The sequence below is a fragment of the Halyomorpha halys genome, unplaced genomic scaffold, assembly GCF_000696795.3.
Source record: "Halyomorpha halys isolate HHAL.00 unplaced genomic scaffold, Hhal_1.1 Scaffold8.1, whole genome shotgun sequence".
In the NCBI taxonomy this organism is placed as follows: Eukaryota; Metazoa; Arthropoda; class Insecta; order Hemiptera; family Pentatomidae; genus Halyomorpha; species Halyomorpha halys.
This window is the reverse complement of record NW_027111933.1, coordinates 990,391-995,983: the sequence shown is the minus strand read 5'-3', so window position 1 is coordinate 995,983 and position 5,593 is coordinate 990,391. Positions and strand designations below refer to the sequence as shown.

The 5,593-nt window shown below is 33.7% G+C and overlaps 1 long non-coding RNA gene across 3 annotated transcripts in view; it reads right to left on the bottom strand.

The window, feature by feature from the left end:
* LOC136796350 (uncharacterized) overlaps nucleotides 1–5,593 on the bottom strand; it is a 201,575-nt gene that overhangs the window by 47,442 nt on the left and 148,540 nt on the right. For all 3 annotated transcript variants that reach the window (XR_010844050.1, XR_010844051.1, XR_010844052.1), the window contains one exon: nucleotides 2,240–2,451. This is a non-coding gene — a long non-coding RNA (uncharacterized lncRNA). The remainder of the gene's footprint in view (nucleotides 1–2,239; nucleotides 2,452–5,593) is intronic.

Sequence of the window (5,593 nt, the reverse complement as noted above, 5' to 3'; positions counted from 1 at the left end):
AGATCGAAACATGAGCAAATTGTATCCCATGCATTGGAACATACACATTCCGAAACTTCATCCAAAGCTTGCCTCATACTAAAAACAGAATCGGGAAAATAATAGCGCCTCAAAAAGGCTCGCAAAGTATCTGTTTGTATCTTTTTACTGCTTGTGCTTTTTTAAGTACTGATCACTGCAACCAGCGTTGCATCATAAAAACTACTACCCTTACGAAGATAGGTGTCATAAACTACTTGATAGTAAGTTAAATTTCCTTTATTTTGAGTGTTTGCAGACATATGTGCGATTTATGGATCAAGAGATATATTTGTTCAAAAATATAAAATTTTATACAAACAACTAGAAATTAACATTTTATGAGTTTATTTTGTCAAATATCATAAAAAATACTACTCCTACAAAGATAAACATAATTAACTATTTTGTAGTCAATTTAACTAGTTTTAATTTGAGCGCTGGCAGACATCTGTCCGTCCAATAGTTTTTGAAATAAAGTTTTTCATAAATCAAACATATTGTTCGAACAACTATAAATCAATTTATTTTAGCAAATATCATGAAAACTACTATTCCTCCGAAGGTAAAGGTCATAAACTTCTTTATAGGCCATTAAACTAGCTTCAATTTGAGTGCTAATAGAGATCTGTACATCACATAGTTCCTGAGATATAGATTTCTCAAAATAAATTAACTAACTACTAATCTTTCAGTAGATTTTTAAGAAATTTTGCTTTTTAAAAGGCTATCTATATCTTGAGAACTATTCGAGGTGAATAGCTCTTTTAGAGCAAATATTTCAGCAAACTTACTCTTCTTTCAATAATGTTCTCTTAGATTTTGTAGTGTTGCTCCGAATGAAAAAATAATGTTTTTTGAAGGTTTTGAAACAGCCGCCATTTTTTATTCCCTCTACCTATACTTGGCAGACTCATCAATTTTGACTTGTAATCATACCTAGTTTTGATTAAAGTAAAATTGGGGTGAGATAACTGCCTTTTTTTCTTCCCGGCTCTTATACTACTTGGAATTTCGCTATATTTGAGTATGCTGCATTGCAGACGAATATCAACGTCATCCTGTCTTTGGAAGAGAATACGTCCCCACCATGTTCTTCCCTTCTTAGAATAAGTGAGAGGGCGTTTTTTCTCACTGAACGTAAATATTAGCTCTTCTGAATATACGTCGTCTTTTATTATTTTGCTTATTGATTTAACGAATTCTTGAATGGTACGATGTCCAGGTTTTCCTTCGAAAGTTGTTTTTCTTGAATTTTTTGAAACATAGCTACCAACGTACATTGATTATGATTAGATCATAATGATACTAGTCTCATTCTTTGTAGCGAAATTATGCTTGATTCATTGTTTTACTGCTTCTTGGTTTCGAAGAGAACACCGTATCGTTTCTTTGTGATGATGGCAGTGCCTATCGGATCGGATTCCATTACGAATTTCTTTATCCGGGAGGCGTACATGACGGTGGCGCTGACTCTTGAAAAGGGACTAGTTGAGCTCTCGAGGGAATCCTGAAAGTTTTTGCTCCCTCCTGCCTCTAGATTATATCTCTCTCTTCATATCCAAGTCTGTCTTCGGTCCGCCTAACTCATGGGTTTGAGAATCATCCATATGAACCATTTAGTTGACAGTGCCCATTTTTGAGAATCGGTGGTAAAAATCTAATTTTAAATGTAGGTTGACTAACATGGAATCCTCATAGAAGGGTGAAAATTCTGAAAAATGCTTGTAGATTCCTAGCACGTGTAGTACGTACTAGAGAAACGGTCAAAGCATCTAATTAATTACAGAAGGCTCATTAAATGAATATAAGTTCTATTCGGACTTACGGAGCTGATCTTTAACCTTGCTTCCTATTCAATTCCTCCGTCTTGTGACTCTTCTAAAGACCTGAAAAGAAGATGGCCTCCAGACCTTCTAATCTAGAAACGTTATTGAGCTGCTACCTAAAGGGTAGCATCCTCCACAAGTCTGTATCATATCACTTACCATAATTCGCATCACATTTATTTGTTGTATACTTTAGATAAGACATTTGTAAATATCAATGAATTAATAAAAAAAATTACGGTTTAGACACAATAAAAGAATGTGATTTTTAACATAGCATAAGTTTTAAATATATTAACTTTTTCTTAAATATCTACATCTGTTGTATGTACCCAATGAGTATATTTTTCAGAAAATCAATTATAGAAAATAGAAAATATTTCAAAACTCACTATCTCATAAAACATTGAAACCCTACTGCATGGAGAATTCATTCCTTCTTCCTCGCTGGAGTGATGTAATTGAGCGATAGTGGAGGCCTCCAAGGTCAGCTGGAGTAGTGGCCTTGAACCCCCGGAGATCGTGCAGCCTTGGGAGAGTCTCCTTTCAACTCCTGGTCTAGATTCTTCTCAGAGGATTTTTTTCCTCTTGTAGAATGGAAAATCTGCGAATAATTTGAAAATAAAATGTTTATTAAATTTATTTAAATGAACTAAATTTAATACTTTTTGCTCAAGTAACCACGTGTCTATATAAACTTAGGGGACATTGCCTGATCCGTTGGGGCACCCGAGTTTAATGTCTTCCGAGCCATTAAGTACTCTGTTAGGACAGTCAATTATTTAGAGAGACAACCATAAACCTACTCACCTATATTCTATATATCCTTTGTTCACTGGTTTTTATCTTGTTTTTAATTCTTTGCCCTGATAAAGGCTAGAAATTCTGGCCGAAAGGTTGGCACTTATTTATAAGTTAATAGCCTTAATACTTATTATTAATAGCCTATTAATAATACTAAATTATTAATAGCCTTACTTATTTTATAAGTTAATAGCCAAACTTATTTATAAGTTTTTAACTTATTCGTGTTATTCTCTGACCACACCCCCAACTATCGTCTCCTCATATATATATCATCGCGTACAAGCAAATTTTATTCTCAAGAAAAAAATTGCTATCTATTCTGTATTTACTTTATTATTTCGCTTATTATCATCATGTAATAAGTTAAATCATCATAATCAGAGTCAAATTAATTTATTTTTGTCTCTTATGGAAATTATTTAACTGTAATTTTCTTCGTTTTCTATTTAACTAAAAAAGCATTAAAAAACGAAGAAAAAAAAATCTAAAGCTGAAATAAAAAACATATATATAATTTTCGAAATTATATAAAATTTCTTTTAGACTACCTTTATTTGAATTTTTTTTTTAGATTCCTCTGACACAAAATAACTATATGATATGTATCTATGCTACTAAATTAACTTAACACAATTTAGAACGTATATTGTATACTTTCACTTGAATTGTAACGTTTTCATTGTTGATTTTATAGGTTTTGTTACATTCTATTTGTGACCTCATTGATTAAAAAAGTACAAAATTATCATTAACTTATTTAAAATTAGAAATTATTATTTACCTAGAAGCAAATGGACCTTTTGAAGAGGTTCAGTCAATATCGAGAGTTACAAAAGAAAAACATTTTTAAAAATAATAATACAAAAAATAAGAAAGCAAAAAACTGAGATTAGTGGCTAATATGAAATAAATTCGATTACTAGAGAAGTTCAGATAATTTTTTAAGACGAGATTAATTATTTAAAACTATACTCTACCCCTATAATTTTTTTTTTAAATTCCCATTACGGAAATGAAAATTAATGACTCTATTAAAATATGAATTTGTTGAGTTGCGTGTTCTCCACCACCGCTCAAGCGGAAGTCGGCCGTTCTAATTTTCAATTCAGGAAAATAATTCACTTTTTCTGTATAATTTTCATTGCGTTAATTATTTACTGAGGATTCTCAACTTAACAACTACAGAACCTCTATTTCTGAATTGGAGACACGCATGGCATGGACCATTTTCATCGTTAGTTATCAGCAAAGATGGAGTGCAAATTACAACTATTATGTTTTACAACAATCAGGATTATTTTGAAATAATTTTTCTCCGTTACTGAGATTTTTTTTTTTTTAATGACAGGTGGATTGCCGATAGTTCGCTAATTCTAAATATTGATGGCAATAGATACTGTAGATCTACATTTTTATAGCCATGATTGATCCCTTAAGTTAGTCATGTCAGGTTCAAGAGAATGCTCTGAAATCCCTTTGACATACATCATATCATAGATTACTAAAATTATGAATCTTCATAGGAAAGATAGTTGGTCTGATTTAAGGAAACGACCTAGACAGGATAAAGGGATTAATTTCCAAATGATTTTTAACCTGGAATGTTCGAGGGAGCGCGGTAGCCACGGGGTAAAGCGCGTGACTACTATCTCCAAGGACCCGAGTTCGAATCCGGCTGGGCAGAAAATTGTTTTCTGGGGAAAATTGCTCCTGGGGTCCACCCAGCCTCTCAAATTGGGTACCCTTAATTGGGTAAAAATCGGTCGAGCGGTATTCTGACCAAATCACCTCCTTGCGCAACCGTTGGTCTAGTAACAGAACGTCTTTACAAAGTACTGAATCCCTAACCCTTCATGGGTTGTAAAAGGAAACTTTTAAGGTTTTTACACCAACAATGGGAATGCAAAGCAAACACCTGAACACCAATGATAATGGCCTAAGGTTTTTAGACATTGCTCTAGAAGATGGCTTCAAGATAAAGGGTACATATTTTAAGCACAATAGCATCCATAAAGAAACCTAGATATCAGCAGATGGTGGTACTTAAAATCAAATAAAGCACATACTGATACACAAAGGCATGTATCAAGCATTGAAAATATACCTAGTTATAGAGGCGCAGACTGTGACACAGACCACGATAATGAGAGCCAACTGAAGGAAGAAGAATGTAGTAAAAGCTTCCCACAAAAGGTTACTGAAAAACTAGAAGGAGCTTCTGATGAAATAAATAGCGATAATATAGACACCAAGTGGATTGCTATCAAAAACAGCTTAAGAAAAGCAGCAGATGAAGTTGTAGGTAGGAAAAATAAAGGGAGTAAGTGTGGTTGGTTTGATGTAGAATGCCATCAGGTCGTAACAGCAAAGAATGCGGCGCGGCTGAAAATGGTACAGAGAATGACTAGACCAAGCCGAGATGAGTACTTTTCCAGGAGGAGGAATGTCAAGAAAATCTGCTGTCAGAAAAAACTATGTGGCAAAAATGCAGTTGGAGGATCTCCAGAATGACCATAGCTCAAAGAACACGAGAAAATTAATAAAAAGAGGCTACCAACCAAACAATGCGTGCTACAAGACAAAAGAGGAGGCCATAATTAGTGGGCTTGTTTAAATATTACGGAGATGGGGAGAACATTTCAGGAAAATTCTAGTAGATCCCAACCGCCAGGAAAAAGAGGAAAGGATTAAGTAGTTAAAATGCAGACTGGGTCAACCCGGAGAAGAAGATGAAGAAGTACAGCCGCCAAAAAAAAAAAAAAAAAGAAGAAATTGAAGAAATAATTGACGAATTAAAAAACAACTGGTATTGATGGAATATATTCACAAATGCTAAAAAATTGAGGAAATGAACTGAAAAACAATTTATTCCAACTGGTGTGGAATATTTGGTTTGAAGAGAGAATGCCTGAACTGAAGAGTGGGCACCTAAAAAAAGG